The following is a 20,232-nucleotide window of genomic DNA, read 5'->3' on the forward strand; positions in this document are numbered from 1 at the left end:
TTATACTACTTTTTGTATGGTGAATTCAATAATGAACTTTAACACTTCCAGACACTTCTAAGCTTCACTGTGTAACGTACAGCCTCTAATCAATTGATTAATTCAATAAAGAAAAAATGCAAAACAAATTCGAGAACGGATTATATATATATTCGATTTCCTCATACAACATACAAATAGTATTGATCAAAACTTGGCACAAGATTTCGTAAAAATTGTAAAAAAAAAAACACGTAGATGCAACGCGAAGCATATACATGGGTTTTTGGGAATCAACCATACAATTCTCCAAAGCAAAGACGCTGCTTAGGTCTATTGTCAAGGCTAGAAAGTACTTTGCGAAAGCAGAAGCAGTCATAGCACAGCAGACGGTCAATGAATAATGCTCTGAGTCCCACAAGGGCGGCAGCGTCAACCGCAACAGAGGCTACCTATTTAACCCCTCTCTGTATCACTTACGAGCGTCGAACAGAACACGACAACAGTGTAGAAAAAGCAGTCGACAGAAATACGAGTGGATAAACAGATCGGTCCGTTCCTTTACCGCACAATCCGGTTTTTCTGATCAATCTGTTTCTGTCAGGCGCCTCGCTAAGCTTTAATTCGAATGCATAATTGGCTCAGTGCCGCTTTCTTTCTTTCCAGGTAACGGAATGGTTCAGCCGGGTTATTTCGGTGTTAGCGGAAAATAAACAGATATGGATACTCAGTGGTGAAGCTCCAGCAATTAAGAACTCGCATACAATGACAAATAGGTTCACTTTGGAAATAACGGAAGGAATAGGCTATACCAAACCGTGAACCCCCAAATAATTCGACAGCGACGCTGGCAGCTATTAGTGATGAATATCTGCGGCTACCTATGGACACATTTCCGGTCTGAGTGCATAATGAAGAAGGCAAACTGAAACGTCTCCCAACAGATATGGTTAGAGAAAGGAGTAGGTTCTTAACGCTTCTGGCGATTAACAAATTCAGAAGGTTGTAGAAGAGAGAAGGTTCAACCCATTCGTAATAGCCGGAATGATCTATTGATCTTTGCTGACGATTCCAGGGTCAGGATGGCCGCTAAGTAAATATAAAACATCAGAACAAGCAAAGGATCGGTCGGCGATACCTCAGTTTAGAGAAAATGCTAACGAAATCTATTAGAGCAAATTTTAGTCTGCTAAGACTTAACTGTGTAATCGTGACGAAAATATTAGCCCGAACCCGAAATTTCACGAATTCCTTTGAACTTGGAAAGAATTACGTCGAAGTGAGTCAAAAGTAGGAAATAGTGTCTACATTTAAGTAATATAAACAGTAGCCCTAGGTCAATGGACCTCAGCTCGGTGTACGAAAAACCATAAAGATAACAGCTTGAGCGCAATTATTATTATATTTTTGCATTTTCAATTTTGATTCTTGTTTAGAAGATTAAGTTTTGCATCAGCAAGGAGCTTCAAAAATCTCTGACGCCACTGATGCTCCGAGGTCACTTCTGTGAACAACAAAGATCGGAATGTAATGATGTTCTGCACTATGACGTCCGAAATGCCAATTACTGAGAAACGTAAATTGTATGTACCACTCTTATGTTAGAAATGAATAGGTTGCAGCCGCTTCCTTAATGCACATGTATCTGTAGGCTTGTTGACACTAAATTGGAAAAAAGCATCGTCTGTAAGGCAAGGAAGTGCTAATGGTCTTGGGTTTCCATGAGTTTAAAGTCTTGTCAGTGATGGCCCGTGTGATCTTATTGCGACTGCAGCAATATTTTTGCAAGAGGGTATCGAACAAGAAAAAAAAATCGTGTATTACATCCAGTACAACATAGATATACTACTACGGCTGGAAGCCAGCTGTAGTAGGACATCTATATCCAGATTTGAAATTAGCTCATCACGTGTCCTTAAGGTTACGTATTCACACGAGGCAACGATCTAATTAAATACAATTATCAGTCAGATTTACTTCTTTCACCCATTAAACATACAAGATATACCACAAAACGGAAGTTTGTCTGAACGTGCACGATCCGATTTGAGCACTAAGGTACACTGATGGACGTGCGGAGATAGCGAAATGAGACATATAGCCCGCTTTCCTTGTTTGCTGTTACTTGTTAACCAAAAATTGTTAGGCAAACATTCATTACAAAAACCTGACATTAACAAACGAAGCGAGAAGCAGTTAATTCAATATCGAATATTAACCCGATTACTATCATCGGGCCTCGTAACTAGTATGGGTGAAGCTGTCAAGTTTATCGGAAATTTTCAGTAGGTGTCTATAGAAATTTCTCCTGGCTTCAGGAGGCTCGAAAAGGGATGCGCGACTAGCATATTTATTGAAGTTTCGTTTTGCTGCTTGTAAAAACATCGTAGGTACCATTTTCTATAATTATTGGACTTTTTGGTTTTACAATATAAAGGAATCTACACGGCAAAAATGAAGAGAGAACAGTGGTAATTAGAAAAATGGCAGGCATTTATGTACAGCACAATGATACTAAACGATTAAATCATATGTAGAACGAGTGGTATTCTCCTACGGTACAACGCGGCCAATATCGAGAACAATGTATAGTTACATAAATTAGTTAATCTGCAAAATCGGGCTTCTAGTAGAGCCTGTAGGTCGTAGCTTTGAGTACAAGGTGTTCGTTCTTCCGCATCTTTAAGTAAAGGAAGATCTTCGTTTGTTACGATAGAAGGGTTCGTGCTAAACTACTTTCATCACTAGTTCATGACGAAAGCTCGAACAGCTTGTTTTAACGTGCGCCTTAAGTTAAAGCTACTATTGAGTAACTGATATGTTTTTTTTTGTCGCAAGGGCTCTATATTCTACATTTTTCCCGTTGCTTTGGACGTTGAAATCTGAAAGGGTTTCGTTAGCCGCATAGGGGTGCTAATTATAGGTTGTCACAGACAGCAAGGGGCCTCTCTGCAAGAACGGTCGATTTCTGACCAAAAATCTCTTCTATTGTGGCCTATGCTCTTAGCGATACGCCGATGAGAATGGAAAAAGAAGTGTTCTTTTTGGGACAGTTAGGACAACGTTGAGTAAGGCGTTATGTGAGTGTATTTGTAGGGCGCACGCCGTAAAGTGTTCTCGTAAGCCATATAACTTGGCAGCCTGTAAAGCGGTTGACTTTACAATAGCTCTGCAGCCATACAATGCTTTATCTAGCAACTAATATAAACATACATACCTATATTTGCATTGTAGTATCTAGGACTTGAAATATATCGGCTAATATACCTACGATATTTTAAGAGAGCTGTTATCCTTTAAGCTGACATTTCATATACAATATAGGTATCTACTGATAGGGAAGCCAGATACAACACGACGAGAGAAGTCGAGTGATGACACACATGCCGTTGACGTGTATTCAGCATATAGGTCTGATCTCTGTTGATTCGTAGTATTTGAAGACGCAAGAAGAACCAATTTAGTTGATCACTAAAAAATGCTCTATAATGTGAATCATAGCGCAGCATAATACCTAGAAACTTATTTAGAATAGAAAGGTATACCGGCTGGGTTATAGAGTCTACCGATTAGCTCCAGACATACCCTAAATGCGTTTAGCAGTACTAGAGCACTGGTGTTATGTTATGGTTTAAATAGATTTATACTCCAGAACGGACGAAAGCCCGAAGACATGGATAACTGACAACGACAAGCCTACTGTGTACGTAGAAGCTCAAATCAGTAAAAAAGTAGCAAGAGGAAGGGCTCATAACCACTAAAGCAGCTCACTCTACAAGACTCAATGCTCAGCCGTCATTACTAAAATGAAGACGTATGCATAAAGACTGCTCTGCTCTAATAGGCTTTGCGATGCCAAACTACAATCTTATCCTCGACTAGCCCCTCGAACATGTATTTTAGTTGGAATTTAGTTTACATATACATGTTTCGAGTCTATGATATTTTTATTGGACTACAGATATGTGCCTTACAGGGATACATGGACACGTTTTGCAAACAGGTATAACGGCTTTTATGTATATGATAAACGCATTATTACATACACGTGTATGTTTCGGAGTAGCGACTGTGCTTTGGATTATTCAAAAGGCTAACTTAGTTCATTAATAAAGGCGTAGAGGATTAGAGGAGAAGTTATGACTTAACCCATTTCAGTAAAGATGAAATGCACTAAATTGTATAACTGTTATCTCTACTATGTGCTAAATTATGTTATGGGCAAACATTTAAAAAAAAACTAGAACGAGTACTTAGTTTAGGTTTAGCTGTCGGCGACTAAATTAACAGTTTAGGATGGGATTTAAAACATACGTCTTTGAATCATAGAATCGATCGTGCTGGTCACGTGATCCGAAAATACAATCAGGCCCATGATTCCCCTCACTGAGATGTTTCTAGCCTGACATATCGATAGGGCGGTCAGCATTTCCTAATTTGATTCAGGCGTTCCCCAAGAGGAGTCTAGTGATCCCTCCAGCTGCCGTTCATAACTCGCATCATGATAGGTACATGGTAGAGCTATTTGATCATTCTTTAAAGCTTCGAATTAAACATCTAGTTGTTTGCAGACCCTCAACAGCGGCCTCGAATAATGTACTCCCTGAATGCGGACCGAGAAATAGCGTTTACTTAGTCTGGCACGGAGCCTTCAAGGACGATATGAACTCTTTCCGATACTCAACTAGCTGTCGCGGCCATTTCTAAGGCTAATTCATTTCTGACCGTTCATACCTCATGCCTGGTTCATTACAAGCGCGAGGTATACACCTCTATAAAGGAGAATTTTCTTTCAATAAAATGATTTACAATTTCGGAAAGGTTAAATCCCAATATATGGAATTATTAGAGGGTTGCAATTATTTCGATTGCTTATTTACAGACGGCTCCGTTGCCCATACGATATATAGAGGTCATTGTCAAATATAACGTATGCCAATTAACGCGCAAAGATGCAGCCAGCAGACACAGTTAACTGCTCGCATAAGGCATTTTATGAACAAAAAAAAAACGGGTTCCCAATGGAAATCGGTTTATATGTTCTTAAGACTCGGCGAATGACGCGTAAATTTGAAATGAAGAAACCGTAACTACGGCTATAATCTGTATTTGCTCCAAAGTTAATCTGTTCTACGCTAGTAGCCGGAGCATTTCAAAGATGGCGATTAAGAGAAGATTTCAGATCAGACATTTTCTCTTGGGATATCAAGGGTATGACTTTACAAGCTGCTATATAGTATAACTGTTATGTACAATAAATAAAGTATACGGACGATCATCTCACTAATTTCATTAAATCATTTTTTACTCATAGCCACTATCGGCAATTTTATATTACGGTGATTATACTTAAATATAACCTACTTCTTCTTTGGCATATTTTTAAACCTTTGACTGGTCTATAATAAGAAAAAAAACATGATAACTGATATAGTGCTCGTGTTGACGCTGTTATATAAGGTGAGCCCTCTTATGGGCATACGCATATGCGATTTTCGAAATATGACTAGAGTTCATCCCCGGATATTTCTCTGATGCTCAAGAAAAGTTGGCTCCTTGAGGCGCTTACAAAACGTGTCGTTGTAAAGTTAAGTCGAGGATATCCCTTACGGCTAAAACTATGTACTTCTCGTTCAGGTTTTGTGAACAATAAGATGATATCTGTAAGCTGCTACTGTGATCTAGTCCTGCATTATATGGGCAAGTGCAAATCGGAATAAGCTAAACTGGTGCCGAGAATTTCTTATGAAATATGGGAGTAAACGCGTTGGTTTCGCCTCCCGGGGGGCCAGGTCTGTTGTGACCAACCTCTTTCTCGCGCTGCAAAATTGGATCATGGTCATAGCAAAGTAGATGAGAATCCGCCGTGAAATATAGCACAGTTCGTGCGTGCCGGCCTTGTTTCATATGTAGTCTTGTTCGATTTACGGTTTGCTTCGGTGGTCCTACACTGACGATATCCAAACACTATCTAATAGTCATTACTTTGAATGTAATGTAGGAAACGGCGCAAGCCATATGTATGGGAGCTGATCGTCGATGAAACATTCAATTTATCTTTGACGGGGGAAATTGACGGTGTTGTGGCTATGTGTGCTCCTGAGAATAGAGACACCGAAGAAAGAATGAGATGATGATCGCAGTCAGCTCAGAATTGGAGTGAATAATCCAGTGGTGAGGGTGAAGCCACTATAGGGGAACATACCTAGGATAACAGCGTGCAGGAACCACTCATAAATGTCTAACCGAATGTTCGAGCAACGTTCCTCGATCCCCAAGAAGAAGTGGAAAAGGCAACATCATTTCTGACGCTGATGATCTGATATTCATGACTAATCTAAGACAATAAGAGAATGATATCTCGTGGCTGGTTAAGTCGGCAAAAAAGAAACCACCACAGAGGAATCAGCCCGTCACGTTACAGGTACCCGAGTCACGCACACTTAGGCACGGACACACGTTGTGGCGTGTTTCGGTGCTTAAGCGATAACGAGTACTGTGCAACTTTCACTGAAGCAAGCAACGTCGCTATCAGCCACAAGGTAGAAAATAGGCTAAACGATTGAAAGAAAAACAGTTCTTCTCAAATGCTATGTCGCCTGCAACCCAAGCACAAACGCTTCAGGCACTTTGTTCTTAAGTGAATGCCGTAGGAAGACGAACTGGACAAGGCTGTATGAAAAATACTGTGAAGGTATAACTTACTAACTTTCTACTGGGCTATTACTATGCACTAAGGGAGCACTAAACAGGTTTAGATAGTTGGATATTGTTCCGCAGCTTATAGATAGCAATTGGATGACGTACCTCTGTGGGCGCTAGTTGGCATGATCAAAATGATCTAGCTTGATTAAAATTGTATTAGTAGAACCTTTTTTTTCTCTGACTTATGGGGCAGCATTAATGACAAAGTTCTTAATATACAATCGAGGCTCAATCTGGTAAACTTGGAAACAAGTAATTGATCGGCCAGCGATGTTAGTGGGCGCCAAAGTTGTGAATGGCTGTATCGACAGTCAGGATCAAGACAAATTTTCTAATTACAAACTCGTTTATAATGGATAATTCACTTGAATTGTACTTAGCTTGCATCTGAGCGACTAACGAGGATTCATTTGCGAGATTTCATCGTTTGTCTGAAGTATTTGTATGTTTAAAGGGCTACTAAAAAAAAATAAGTATTTAATTGTTATCGATATCAGTGTGCTTTGTATGAGACACAAGAAACATTTTGTCTAAACGCCAGTTTCGTTGTAGCATCTCATAACGAGAAAAACGAAGTTTTCTGGGTACAACCGTGCCGCTACAACAAATATGTTCACACCTCAATTTAATTTATCACACACATTATATTATAGAAATGTAACTACCTTAAGTGTTGCTAGCGTTCATTTCTTATAGATGTGCGCGGCTGTAAAAACGGTCGGATTGGCGATTCAGTATCACGAGTACTACTTACGCTTTTATTGAAAGCTACCTGCGACTGTCATTGCTTGCAGGAAATGACAAAAAACAAAGAATATCCCTTTTGGAAAGTGACACATGTATACATACTAGACAGTGTGCATTTAAACAATGTGTTGAACATGAATAACTGTTCTCGGAAAAGCGTAATAACAGCGGATTTGCTAATGGCGATTTAATAGATTTTGCAATTTTACAAGCGTGAATTACTGAAAAACATCACACTCAAGTCCTGCCGTTCACTTAAATTGTCTCAAGGCACCAAAGTAGAAATCCTGATTATGGTAGCACGTTCGAGACGATACACGTCCTGGAGATATTGGACAGCGCATTGCGAATTGGCCCCCTGGTGGTGCAGTGGTTACATATTGCCTTTTAAATTTAAGAGATACGTGTTAATCCAAATTCAACACCATACATATATAGACGCTTCGTTTCGTGCTGGAAGCCAACTATCCTAAGCAATGCTTAACAGACCTACTGGACATTTTAAGCCTCAAAATAAAGCTCAGCAACTCAATTTTCTAAAGCCTAGGACCATAATAGGGTGCATTTAGATCCTACCAAGTTTCGTCACACTAACATCCGCCGCGCTAATACGATCAGGGGGAAGTGGTCCGACGAATTTGCAGCCCGTGACCTTACAACGGCATAATAACGAATTTAGGTGTAGCTTACAATGATGCAAAAGCGGCGAGGCGCCGAGAGCATCTTTGATTACTCCGTGCGATAATTCCGAAACGCTGGTCAACAAACACACAGACTACCGGACCACGTGCGTATGTAGCTTCCCTTTTCTTGTCTCTTTCTAGACACAATTAACAGAATGAATCAACTAGACAAAACAACCAAATGCAAATTAGTAACGGCAAACCTCCTCACTTGATTTTAAATAGCATGAAAAGGGACGATTCACGTGTACTAACGAGCAGAAATTTCCCCTCACCAAAGGTCAACAACAATAGAACTGCCGTGTAGCTCGACTGTTCGATTATGCTTCGGCTCCTTACACATGATTGGCTTTTTTTTCGAAAGTTTTTCACAGGCATTTTTTCTGAACGTAATAACTACACGACTATATTATGTTTGAGATCTATCTGTTGTTGTCCTCTCGGCATGATTTGCTATGGTTCCGAAAAGTTAAAATTAATTAAATTACAAAGCGGTTGAAAACGGCCCGCTTAATTGAAATGCCTAGCTTCTTCGATTGGTAACAAAAACGCTCCAGCAAAGTTATCATTAGGGAATTTTAATAGAAGCGAACTTATTTTTCGAATTCATAAAGGATTACGGATCCGCAAAATAATATGCTTTCCTGTCTTAAGTTTCTACGATTTCAAATGGACGAGCGAATATTTACCATTAAAGATAATAACCGAGGTTACAAAAGTAACGATGAACGAAATGCTTCTAAAAAGGGACCGGTCCTAGCGAGCTAGAAAACTAACAAAGATGTAGCTAAGCTGAATAATAAAGGACAACAGGTTTGTTCTGCAATCATCGAGAAACTTTTGGAATAGTCACCGCTAAAGAGAGTAAAACATTATATAATTGATGTTTGCAATCTTCAACGGTAGTAGCGAATCACATAATTATGCACCTACCAGCCTTAAATGTAGTTGTATAGAAGCAGTATATAATGATGAGCTTTGTGAGTTGTAATAAGACCCATTCGGAAGAGAATTCAACATATTATTTAGTGTTTTCTTGACGTACCGATTATATTGTCTCGTACTTATACCGTTGTGGTAAAGACAGACGCTGTCTTTCCGGTGCGGACTCCAAGTGCTGCATTTTTCCATTTTGTCTACGTTCGTTTATCCGCCTGTACGATGTGGAGCCATCGCGATCACCGTAGAAGCGGATCGATGTACGTAAAATAATTATTCATCGCGTAAGGATCTGGCTGTTGGGCTGTGTTGATCCTCGTTCGCATCTAAGGCCAAACCAGGTGGCGCTGTAGTTGGCGCGTTCCGTCATCCTCAATGGATTTCTTGGACAGCTGAGAGGAGGTTAACTCTCATCGACTAGCGCGACGTCACAGGCAGCTCATTTGAAGGGCTTGCATAACGGCGTTCCGACCATTCACAAAGTATAATTTGGATTTTATTATTGTCAGTAGAGGTAGCGTTGATAGTAGTCGTTACTTGTTGTTCTCGCGTAGGACGCCCCCATAGCGAAGCACAAACTATCGGTCGCTGGCGCTCTCTGTCAAGCCATCTAACCCCATCTGGAGCAGTGCGCAGACGCGCTGTACTTTATTGGAGCGACTTATGCCAAACTGGCGACGTCGTTTTGACCACGTCATTCGTATACGTTTCTTTAATATTCAGGTGTGTCCTCATTGCGAGACCTTGCGTCGAATTGAAACTCCGAAGGTCAATGTTTTAGATGCAATAATTGCAGATGTGAAAAAGCTCCTGTTCAATATTCGCTGGATCAAAATTTGGCAAATAAACCCAGAATATTTGAGATTCTCGTTAAGTACTGAAGCTGCCTTAGAGATCCAAAAAATGCAGCTCAAGCAGATCGGCTTTAGTTTTACAAGGCCCATCTCGAGGTAGTTTCGAAGGTGGATGGTTTTGGATTAATCGAGTACCGAACGTGTTTGCGTATGTTTTTACGATACGCACTATACTTCGATACTTGGACCCTTAGGTACGCCGTTCACGTAAATCATATCTGGGTCATAACTGTATCGATATAGTCCGCTTTCCAATCTCGGTTTACCACCTTTCTGTAAAAATAAATAAAACCTTTTTCTCAAAAGGTCGACTGAAGCAGAACATAACTTCCATGATAAAGATGCCCTTTTTAGGTATCAAATGGTTAGATGCTCCCGTAAACTCGAGCGTACCGTACATACGAATGTTTTTGATTGGTTGATTCGCAGCTTTCCTAAAGAACTCTGAATCAAAGCTGATGTCCAAATTAACATTTTTTTTGTCGGAAACGTCTATCCTTTGAACTTTTGAAGTTTATATATATATATATATATAACGTATTTATAATAGGCATTTATATCCAGGAATGCGTTTTCACATAACTCGTCTGAAAGCAGACGAATTTTGGGCAAGACCTTCTTCTATTGGTTGGTACGTATATGTTGACTGCAATATACAATAGCGAGTACTATTTAAAGCGGTACTAATGCGTTAGTTCAAACTAAACATACTCATGTGCTACATAGATGTCGATGACAACAGACGGTGACGATGATACGATGGCCGATTCAACCAATAATTAATTTTACGATAAGAATAATTAAAACCGATTTACTTTGTACACAAAAGGGAATTAGAACCTTCACAGAACTTAAGGTACGTTAACTAAAATTCGAAAAGCAACGAACCTAACCGTCGCTCTACCGAAAATCGTGAAAACTCACTGTGGTGCATGTATTCAAGCCTCTTACGATGCGAGCTCAGACTATAATTATAGATGTTCACCAGGACATATCTGACACAAGTTCTCCTTATGCTTAGACGACTGTGCTTAGGCAAAGATTGCTGGCCCCACTGTGGTAAGTTTTCGCTTTAATCAATTACCGATTCTGCAAAAAGGAATAGGCAACTCAGTGGCCTGGATCGTAGACAGCTGTAATCTTCCATCGAGTCAGCGTTAAACTAATATCAGCTGAAATGATGGAAAATTCTGTGGGGTATATATATGTATAAGGGAAAGTGCTCTTGTAAACTGTAAGCCATAGACGTGGATACCAAACGGGCCTTAATTTTTACATGTATCACTTTAGCTCTCAGAGCATAGGTAAATTCGCCTTCGAGCTTTAGGGCTCATCTCGGAACTGAATCGCACGTTTCAAGACTATTTTTGGACAATAGCTTTTGGCAAGACAATAACTTTTGGACTTCCGCCCATAGCAATTTTCAGCGCGCGCAACATGCCTGCATGCATGTACAAGCCGTTAGTTGTTCTTTTGTTGGAAGAGACTAAAAGAAGCGAACAAAGACAGCAGGCGGAAAGCTAGGCAAAGCAGAATGCGATAGGCATGAAACTCTGCCACGAGAATCTTATGGAAAAGATCAGAAAAAATACGGCACAAGCGGCAAAGGTAGCGATTTAACAACATCGTACTTTCCATCGTTGGTAAGCGCTATCGTTCTGAGGTGCGATAGGTCGAGGGACTTCTGTTGGACCACTTTGCCCTAGGCGACAGATTCATGATAATCCTCGAGCTGCGCTATGCTCAAGTCTGCGTTTTTTCCGAAGCATGCGTGAGACAGCACACTACGGAAACGGTACTGCCTCTTGATGTTGTTACTGCCGGCGCCGCTGCTACCCCCCGGAGTTGCGTGGAACCACAAAGCCGCACTTCACTATAGTAGTAGTAGTAGTTCATAGTCATCGTCGGCGGCTCTTCTTTTCCGCGCCCTCTATTTTCTTGCAAGCTAGCCTCGCATCCCACTCCTTCGAGTTCCAAACCTCACGCCCAGCTGTTGAGAAAAGCTCGGCCTCCATCACGTTACATCGCTAATCGCCCCTCGACTAGCTCTTACAGAATACAAACTGCATCTGTTTGCATATACGCACTTAGCTTTGTCGTTTAATATTTGATTATGCTACAGACGATGCCGCTGCTGCCAGAGGGGTTAAAAGTAGACAGCGGGCCTGAAATCAGAAACGGTGGCCGTGGCCATAGAGGGGAACGACACGAGCAGGCTAGTAGAAAAGGGATTCGTCTAAGGATAATTCACTTTCACAGACAGCTTTAATCTCTTGAGATAATATTGATAAACGGTGCTATTGATGCTGAAGTGGTGGTAAGACAACAATGTTTTTGTCATCAGCGTTCGTGGTTAAGTACTTGAGTGTCAACGTTGTAGCCAAATCGAATGTCTGTGATTTTGTGTGTGATGTGATAATTTGTGAAAAAAAATTATATGAATATACTTTATATGAATATTATACATTTTTATTTTATAAAATTATATTTAATATCAGCACAAAGAGATACCACCTGTTTCGAGTACATTACAAACCACGATATCAATCCTCCTTGTAAACAAAGAATAGCAGTATAAAAATTTTCTTATGAGTAGAAATAAACCTGGTTCAGTGTGTACCACCTTGTAGTGCGCCAATTGACACGATATCCATAATACTTGCTTACGCATAATACTAACGCGTATCATTAGGATGAACTGTACTATAACGAGTATCAGTTGGTCCGAGTACTGATACTTTTGTAGAAAACGTGTTGAAGCAGCTCAGTACTGCTAGGTTATTTGGGGCTTTCATTGTATCTCAGCTTATACCTATGCAGCCCTAATAGCAATCGACATCAGCAGATCATCACGACTTCCCGATCGGCTTAGGACGGCAGACGAGTTGCAAGAGAAGCAATGATATGAAGGCAGGTTTTGAGGACAGTTGCGATGCGTTATTGTAGTACAATCGATTGATTAGAACCCACACATACAAAAAAAGCTATACTAAACGCACTGAAAGAAATAAGCGGAGATTGACGCTCCGAGCTTCGAATGAAACGCGCCCGGCACGGAGAGGGGTTCAGAATAATATACTCATCCCTGAGTCTATCCCCCACGCAATTATTCTTTCGTTTAGGTGTTCTCTTTCTCTGAGTTCTTCATCTGACAGATGGCAGCAGTAGAGCAGTTAGTGCACAACTTTATCACTTGCCAAAGTCTACCAAGGCTAAAAATTGTTGACAACTCTGATAAAAGCACCAAAGAAAGTTTATCATTAAAGTATACAATGTTTAGCTCGAAACGCCGCTTTGGGTGCGCGCTGCTAAACGCTAGAACACTTTCTCACTCTATTGTCAATGGTAAATGTTCACCGAAATCGGCATTTTTCTCGTAGGAGTTGGTCATCGGAAAAAATTACCCGTACTCAAGTGCTCACGCCGCTTAGGAACGAGATATTTAAATGATGAAGCAGACAAACATTGTGTTTCGTTAATTTTACTGACATATCATAGATTCCATTGGACAAGATACCACTCAGTGCAACAAAATCAAATCGCCTGATACAGCTAACACATTTAAAAATTCAAATTTGCCGGGTTTTCGTTTACGCTAATAATTAAGATTGCTACATTTAATGAAAACACTCATTCTTTTTTTAGCGAGGAAATAATTGGAGATGCAATCAGCTCACTCAAACGATGAGAAATGAGATTTGTTTCAATTTCGAATATATGTTTTATCAAATCTATGAATTCAGACGGACACGCTTTTATTTAGGTTTCATTGGTGCTGGAGTGCTGACGAAACGAGCGCCACGTACTGGGAAGCATTCTGCAGAAAATTCGTTTCGGAGAATTAAAGCCGGGAAATGATCGACAGGCTTAATTATAACTACGAACAATACAATGATACACTTGCTTTTTGTAAATACATACGTTAGTTACCCAAAATAAATAGTAACTAGCATAATCGCTATGCTGAATGAAGAGAAATAAAAACTAGAATATTAGGAAATAGAAAAATACCCTGTCATATATTTAAAAATAATAATCTATATCAATATATAACATAATAACCGAGTAATATGTAGGAATTAGCTTCTGCAGAAAGCGAACAGGTCTACGCTTGAGATGAGCAGCGAAACTTCGTTCTTGCCGATCGCTGAGTCCACGACCGACATGAAGCCGAGCGATTTGACTGGCAATTAGCGCTAGACAAGAGCAATGGCAATAACTAGATTCAACCCATCAGTTCGTATATACATTTCATTTATTGTAGTGTTGCTAAATAGGGCGAGCTCTATGGCGACAAATGATCTCCATATAACAAAATTTCATACTTTAGTAGAGAATTATTTCCCAGAGCAGTTTTAATTATCGTTCTAAGTTTATGCAGAGCAATGTTGCTAACTTTAGCCTTTTCAATTGTTTATAAAAATTCGATTGTCTCGTTTTAGTTAGAAAAGTGGCTTGTGTTTATCCAGGTTTCAGTCTAAATCAATTAAATAGAGTTGGAATACAGCAGTTGGATATTCACATATCTATCCCACTTAATTTATTCCCCCCAATTCAACCTTTTACTTTCAGCTCGAGATTTAATATATTTGAGCAAGGCATTTCATCGTTCGATGAGTTTTATCACTGAAACATTGGCGGCGTTAGCTCATTAATTAGCCTCTGAGTATTGACGTTAGTTACAGTGTTCTTCTGAACTAAACGAACGCTGACGATTTTTTCAAATCCATACCTTCTGAGGCTGGTTCCGAGACATCAAGCGTCTGTATCACCCGAACTACTTAGAACTAGACATTTGCATTTTTCCCAGTTTTCAGTAAACCGCACATTTGTGCTTTTTATCAAAGACCCTATTAAAGAACGTGAAGATCGATGTAAATCTGAGGTTAGCTCTAATAGGGTCACCACCTTCACGAGGCGGATGCTTAGCGATTTGGGGAGAGAAAAATAATTCCAGATCCTTTTTAAAAATACGTCTTGCAACTCTGCCGCTCTCCACTGCTGACAGATTATCAATTTATTTCGACATTCTAGGCATGTTGAAAACAGTCGGCGTTGAAAAATTAGCGGTGCGCTAGAGTCCGAACGGTGAGTGCGCAGGCTGCAGCCCATTATATGAACAACGTATGTACCGTTTATGGCAAAAAAATATTTACACCACATAGTTTTTTCAAAGCATCTAAGCGTTTCTTAAAAAAAAAAAATAATCTTATGTATTTTGACCTTTATAATTAGTAATTATTTTTGAAAAGTTCCTTGCTGTTTAGTTGCAACCCATAACGAACATACTTTGTTATCGGCATTAACGGCCATACATACAGAACAGTGAACACAGAAGATGATAGAGTTTAGCGAGGTAACATTCCAGCTAACCTCTTTATTCATCTGCATCCATAACGCAATAATGCGTGTTTTGGTTTGTGGCGCAATCTTGTAAATACCATCAACAGCGCCACCATTGGTCCTCTGCAACGATTTATGTGTGTCGTTCGGGCAGATTCGACCGTGAAGGGTTACCGTCAACTCGTTATTACAGGCTTATCATCGGTTCAGTTTTCGGCGTATATTCATTACAGACAAGGTTTTGTCATATTGAAACCAACTGAGTCCCCGGCAAGCTACTGTCATTGTGGAAATTTCTGGGACTATAAAATTCGTAATGTTTAAGGTGTTTTTCCTTATATATCGCTTACCTCAGTTGTCATCTGGTTTGTGGGCTTAGCCATCGTAACCGAACCCAGATATAGTAGTAACTATAGTAACAGCGCGGAATCTCTGGCCCCTTGGTTGAAATCCGTTTTCAAATATCCTATCTTTGCTTTCCTTTAACATTTTACTCTAGATATTTGCATGGTTCCCTTGCAAATGCTTGTAGGCTTAGAGTACCTCCGAATAATGCCCGCGAAGAGCACTCTAACAAAAGGGCCTTTTATTGCGTATACAATACTAATAGTTTTTGTTGTCCGTGTCCATGGTATACCTGTACTCAGTGAAGTAGACAATGATTACGTAGCCATGCTGCCGCTTTTGCGTGCAAAGACATTTTGATTCACGGATGTCTTTATTTGTAACTATTTAATAGCGTTGCTGACGCCCTCCATTGTGTAGTGTCCTAGTCGGTCATACGAATGATAGTGATTCCTACTAGGACTACTGAACGAGCGAGCTACTGAATTCCATTATTGCAGGGACATGCCTGACGCCCATAACACGGATGTTGAATACCATTGGCCAGCATGCCGTGGCTTTTATACAAGAGCTGGTTCTAAAATTGGGCTTTGACTCAAGGTCGTTCCCCAACTTCCTTTCGTTAAAGGCTGCACCAGTCTCTGCAGCACTGTAACTGTTTGTGTTACTATCATGTACATTGTGATTCTCGGTATTGTTGAATAGGTCATAACATTCTGCTTGCAGATTGCACGGTGTTGTAAATCGAGTTCAAGGCGCCGCTTTGTCGCCGCCTCTACAGGAATGGGTTTCGGTCTGGGAGGTCCCCGAAGCGATGACCCTCTCACTCCAATGTCGACGAGGAAAGGACTCAAACGGTAAATAGCTTCTGATGATGACGATGGACAAATTAAAGGAACGGACTTGCTAGTAGAGGAGCTCGCTGTCGCTACTACTGCTGCTGGTGATGTGCGCAAAAGCAAACTCCGGCCACACGCAAACGTGGCCATAAACGTTAATGAATTTACATTGGGCTATAGTCACAATAGCAGTGTCAGCTCAATTTGATTTAACGAAAAAATAGGCGGCCTCAAGGCTATACTGTACCTTTGGAAGAAAGCCTGATAAACATATAGGTTACTGGTTTCCACTTGATAGGCGTTATAAACAGGGTTCACTGAGAACTCATATTAAGAATGCTGCGTTCACTTTGTTCATGTAAAAGAACTAGCTGAGACAGCTAGAAGTAACTATTTACCGCAACAGTAGCTGAAGTTCAAGCAAAACGTAAGAGATGTATGTAGAACTATATCATATTCATAAAATGTAATTCTTCAATAAGCATAATGTTAACAAAACGTTAGTAGTACAGTTGTTAAATAATGGTTCATCTTATGATAGCTGAGACGAAGTCAGAGCAGAAAACTTCGGACGTAGACACTACTAGCGTGTGTGACCGATATGTATCTCTAGAGCAAATAGCAAAATCTGAGAATTTACTTATTCGACCCGTTGTACGTCTTTTTGGAATTTAATTCTCAGTTATAAGTATCGCAAGGTAGTACGTACCTACTTTCTTGCTACAAACACATACTATTCGTACTTCGTAGGCGCAACATATTTCGAATCATTATTGTGCCTAAATTGTGGAGGGGGCGTGCGTATGGTCTTCGTGCAAACGTAATACGATTTCCGTCACTTTTTCAAATCCGACATATAACTCGGCCTTGTAATACATTTCCACCTTCCTCCCTATAGTGGTCTTCTGTGTCAGTGACGACTCCGGCGCCAAGAAGGCAGCAGGTAGTAGGCTCGCTTGACTTAAATTGAAACTGAACGCCTGTCTGTCGATGGCACAGTTGAAACTCAGCTGACAATTACCATTGCAGTTTATCCGTCTATATTACATGACCCGTGCTTCGATGTGCTACATGTGTTTTGGATTTGGATGCCATATACAGATAATAATAGATCATCCCTAAAGGCACGAATCTAAGAAAAGGCAGCCTTGCAGCATCTAAGATAATATTTAGGAAGACATTTTTATTAACTATCCCAATACGTCCGACAGGTTTAGAAAGATCGTTACATCGGCGGAATTACACAGACTTCGAAGTACCAATGAAATCACCGCTGACTTCACGTTCACTTGAAGTAGCTATCCACCTTTGCTTTTAGTGGGCGGAGTGACGACGTTTCTCTACGCTAAATAGTCTCTGAGCCTCTATCCTGCTATATATAGGACGCCAACAGATGCCAAAGCAAACAAGCAGTGCAGAAAAATATCGATTAGTTAAAAGTTTTCGCTGGACAATTCATGTGGCAGTTCATGAAAATGTTGCTATTTGGCGCAAAATATTGCATGCAACTATTTTTTCTTTACCAAATCGCGGCTTTAATTTGTAATCACAACGACGCAAGGTAGTTACATCAGTTAGGTGGCTTTCCTCAGAACAAGGCCAACATCCCAGTGCTGGATAAACAGCATTTTCCGTGTCGGCCGCACTAAAAAGCATTCTATATAATTAGGTTACATTCTTTGCTCCGAGGGATACGATAGGCTTTAACGTACTGTGTCTGAGGTCTGGGCCGAGTGGCGCAGAATCTGATGGGTCCATAAGAGTTCGCAGAAATATTTGCGATTAAGCCGAGGGGCTATTTACAGGTGTTGCGTTCGTCTCATAGGAAAATCGGCGTTCCGACTCGCATAAGGTCACTGCGAGCTGTGCACCTGCGAAAGTTGTGAAGATTGGTTTACAGGCGTTGACCGAACACATAGACGTCTTATATTAATATAGGCTATTGCAATGCGATATAATAGCTACGAAGCGGTAGGTGGTAGTATCGTAGCGAGCAAGCACTTCAAATACGATACTACGACATTAACGAGCTCCGTATTATTATATACGGAGATCAAGGCTCTATTGGGAGGCAGTAAAGGCGCACTGAACAGAAAACGCGCTGACAGCACAAATAGAAATCGACTGGGATCATTTAACGATGTTTTAACATCGAATTTCAACAGACCATCTTTATTAGATACTTAAGGATGTTTCAATCGGTACAATCGTCTGACAAAATTTAGAAAACTAAATCAAAAATCAATTTGTAGCAAGGAACTTAGATCCTACCTTGTGGTGATTACGGCACACGTTAAATGGGGCATTTCTCGTACTTCATAACAATTTACCTAGCGCTTTGACGCTGCACTACGATGTACTCTAGCGATATATCTTTAGTATGCTTCGTTACGTTGTCATAAGTTTTCTTTTTTTTTTTTGTTTTTTTTTCAAACATTGTAACAATTTAAGCTGTACAGAGTGACGGATATACATTTGAGAGAGAAGATAAATCACTGGTATCAGTACAATACATCGTTGTTTAAAGGATGTTACTTTTGCGATACTTGAATTTAGCTTTCGTTGCAATCTTGACACGTTGAAATCTGAATCATTTTTAAGAAAGATCTGCCGAGATCAGTAAAAATAGTATTTGCCTAATGCGATGTACGAATGGGGTTAGGTTAGCCCAAATCCTGGTCCGCCTACTGCGACTGAAATTGCTAAGTTCAAACATTCTTGGCGTATGATAACTGGGTTACTCATTCAGGTTTTAATCTTGATTGAACATTAACATGAAACAAGCTTGTCTCACGCTAGGGTACGGTCGATTGAGTACAGTTACTGTGTCACACACAGGCATCTGTCTCGAAAATACCCGACACATATACGTGCGCATATATCAGACTATGTACGATTAACCTCTGCTATATCTACCTGCCGTAACAAGCCATGAACGCTGTTAAGGACAACAATAATAAATAGACCGACAGCTTTACGTCGTTATCGTTCACAGCATATGATAGCGTTTTTGGTAAGTAACACAGCATAGTTTGCTCGTACGCTAACGTTGTGCAAAAGTTTGGCAAGCAATAAATTCCGCCTACTGAACGATTTATGTCAATGAGTGACCATATCATAGTCACTTATACTTTTAAGAAACTTCGATATATGCCCAAACTGTAGCTATTGTTACTGACCTAAAGCCGACAAGTTTGTGGTACGATCCTGTAGATCACAAATCAGTTTCTTGCTTTTGAGGTTTTTAACTATTTGCTAAATGTGCTCCTACACATAGTCCGTATCATAATTCTAAGAGAGATCTATACACATGATGGATAGCACATCATAAATAAAACCTAAAGCGTGGACAGCATTGTGTGCCTATTTGTTCTGCCTGCCATCTACTAAAAGTAATCATCCCTGTCCTACTTTCATTTGTGCATCCGTACCCTAAACGTCCTCCCGTTGAAAAACCTATTCTCCTTGTTAAAGATCACTCTGCCTTTTTAAGCATACCGAATGCCCCGATGCACTGATCTATGATAATTTCGCGAGAAAATAATAATACTACAAAATAGCTGATACTAACAGCTCTGCGTAATTACGCTGATGGCTCTATCCAGCGCACATATCAATATCATAGGCCTAAATGAAGAGCACGACGATTTCCTCTGCATTGGTTCTATTTGCTGTCTCTTTTTGAGCATCATGCCCCCTCCAGTTTTGCCAGGAACTTGTAGCTAGCTCCGTTGGAGTTCATAGTAGATGAACTTTACCTATTTACTTGATAAAAAGCATTCAGAATAGAGCAGCCTT

General features: G+C 40.2%; 1 protein-coding gene across 4 annotated transcripts in view; it reads right to left on the reverse strand.

Annotated features, from left to right (window-relative positions):
* The window catches only part of LOC111244398 (uncharacterized), a 35,956-nt gene that overhangs the window by 6,015 nt on the left and 9,709 nt on the right, over window positions 1–20,232 (reverse strand). Inside the window, exon 1 of one of the 4 annotated variants that reach the window (XM_086979507.1) lies at window positions 9,160–9,318. The exons of the other annotated variants lie outside the window; for them this stretch is intronic. The gene's annotated coding sequence lies outside the window, so the exon portion shown is untranslated. Of the gene's footprint in view, window positions 1–9,159; window positions 9,319–20,232 lie in introns of those variants that run through there. 4 annotated transcript variants of the gene reach the window in all.

This window comes from Varroa destructor, unplaced genomic scaffold (genome assembly GCF_002443255.2).
Source record: "Varroa destructor unplaced genomic scaffold, Vdes_3.0 BEIS01000002.1, whole genome shotgun sequence".
Classification (NCBI taxonomy): domain Eukaryota; kingdom Metazoa; phylum Arthropoda; class Arachnida; order Mesostigmata; family Varroidae; genus Varroa; species Varroa destructor.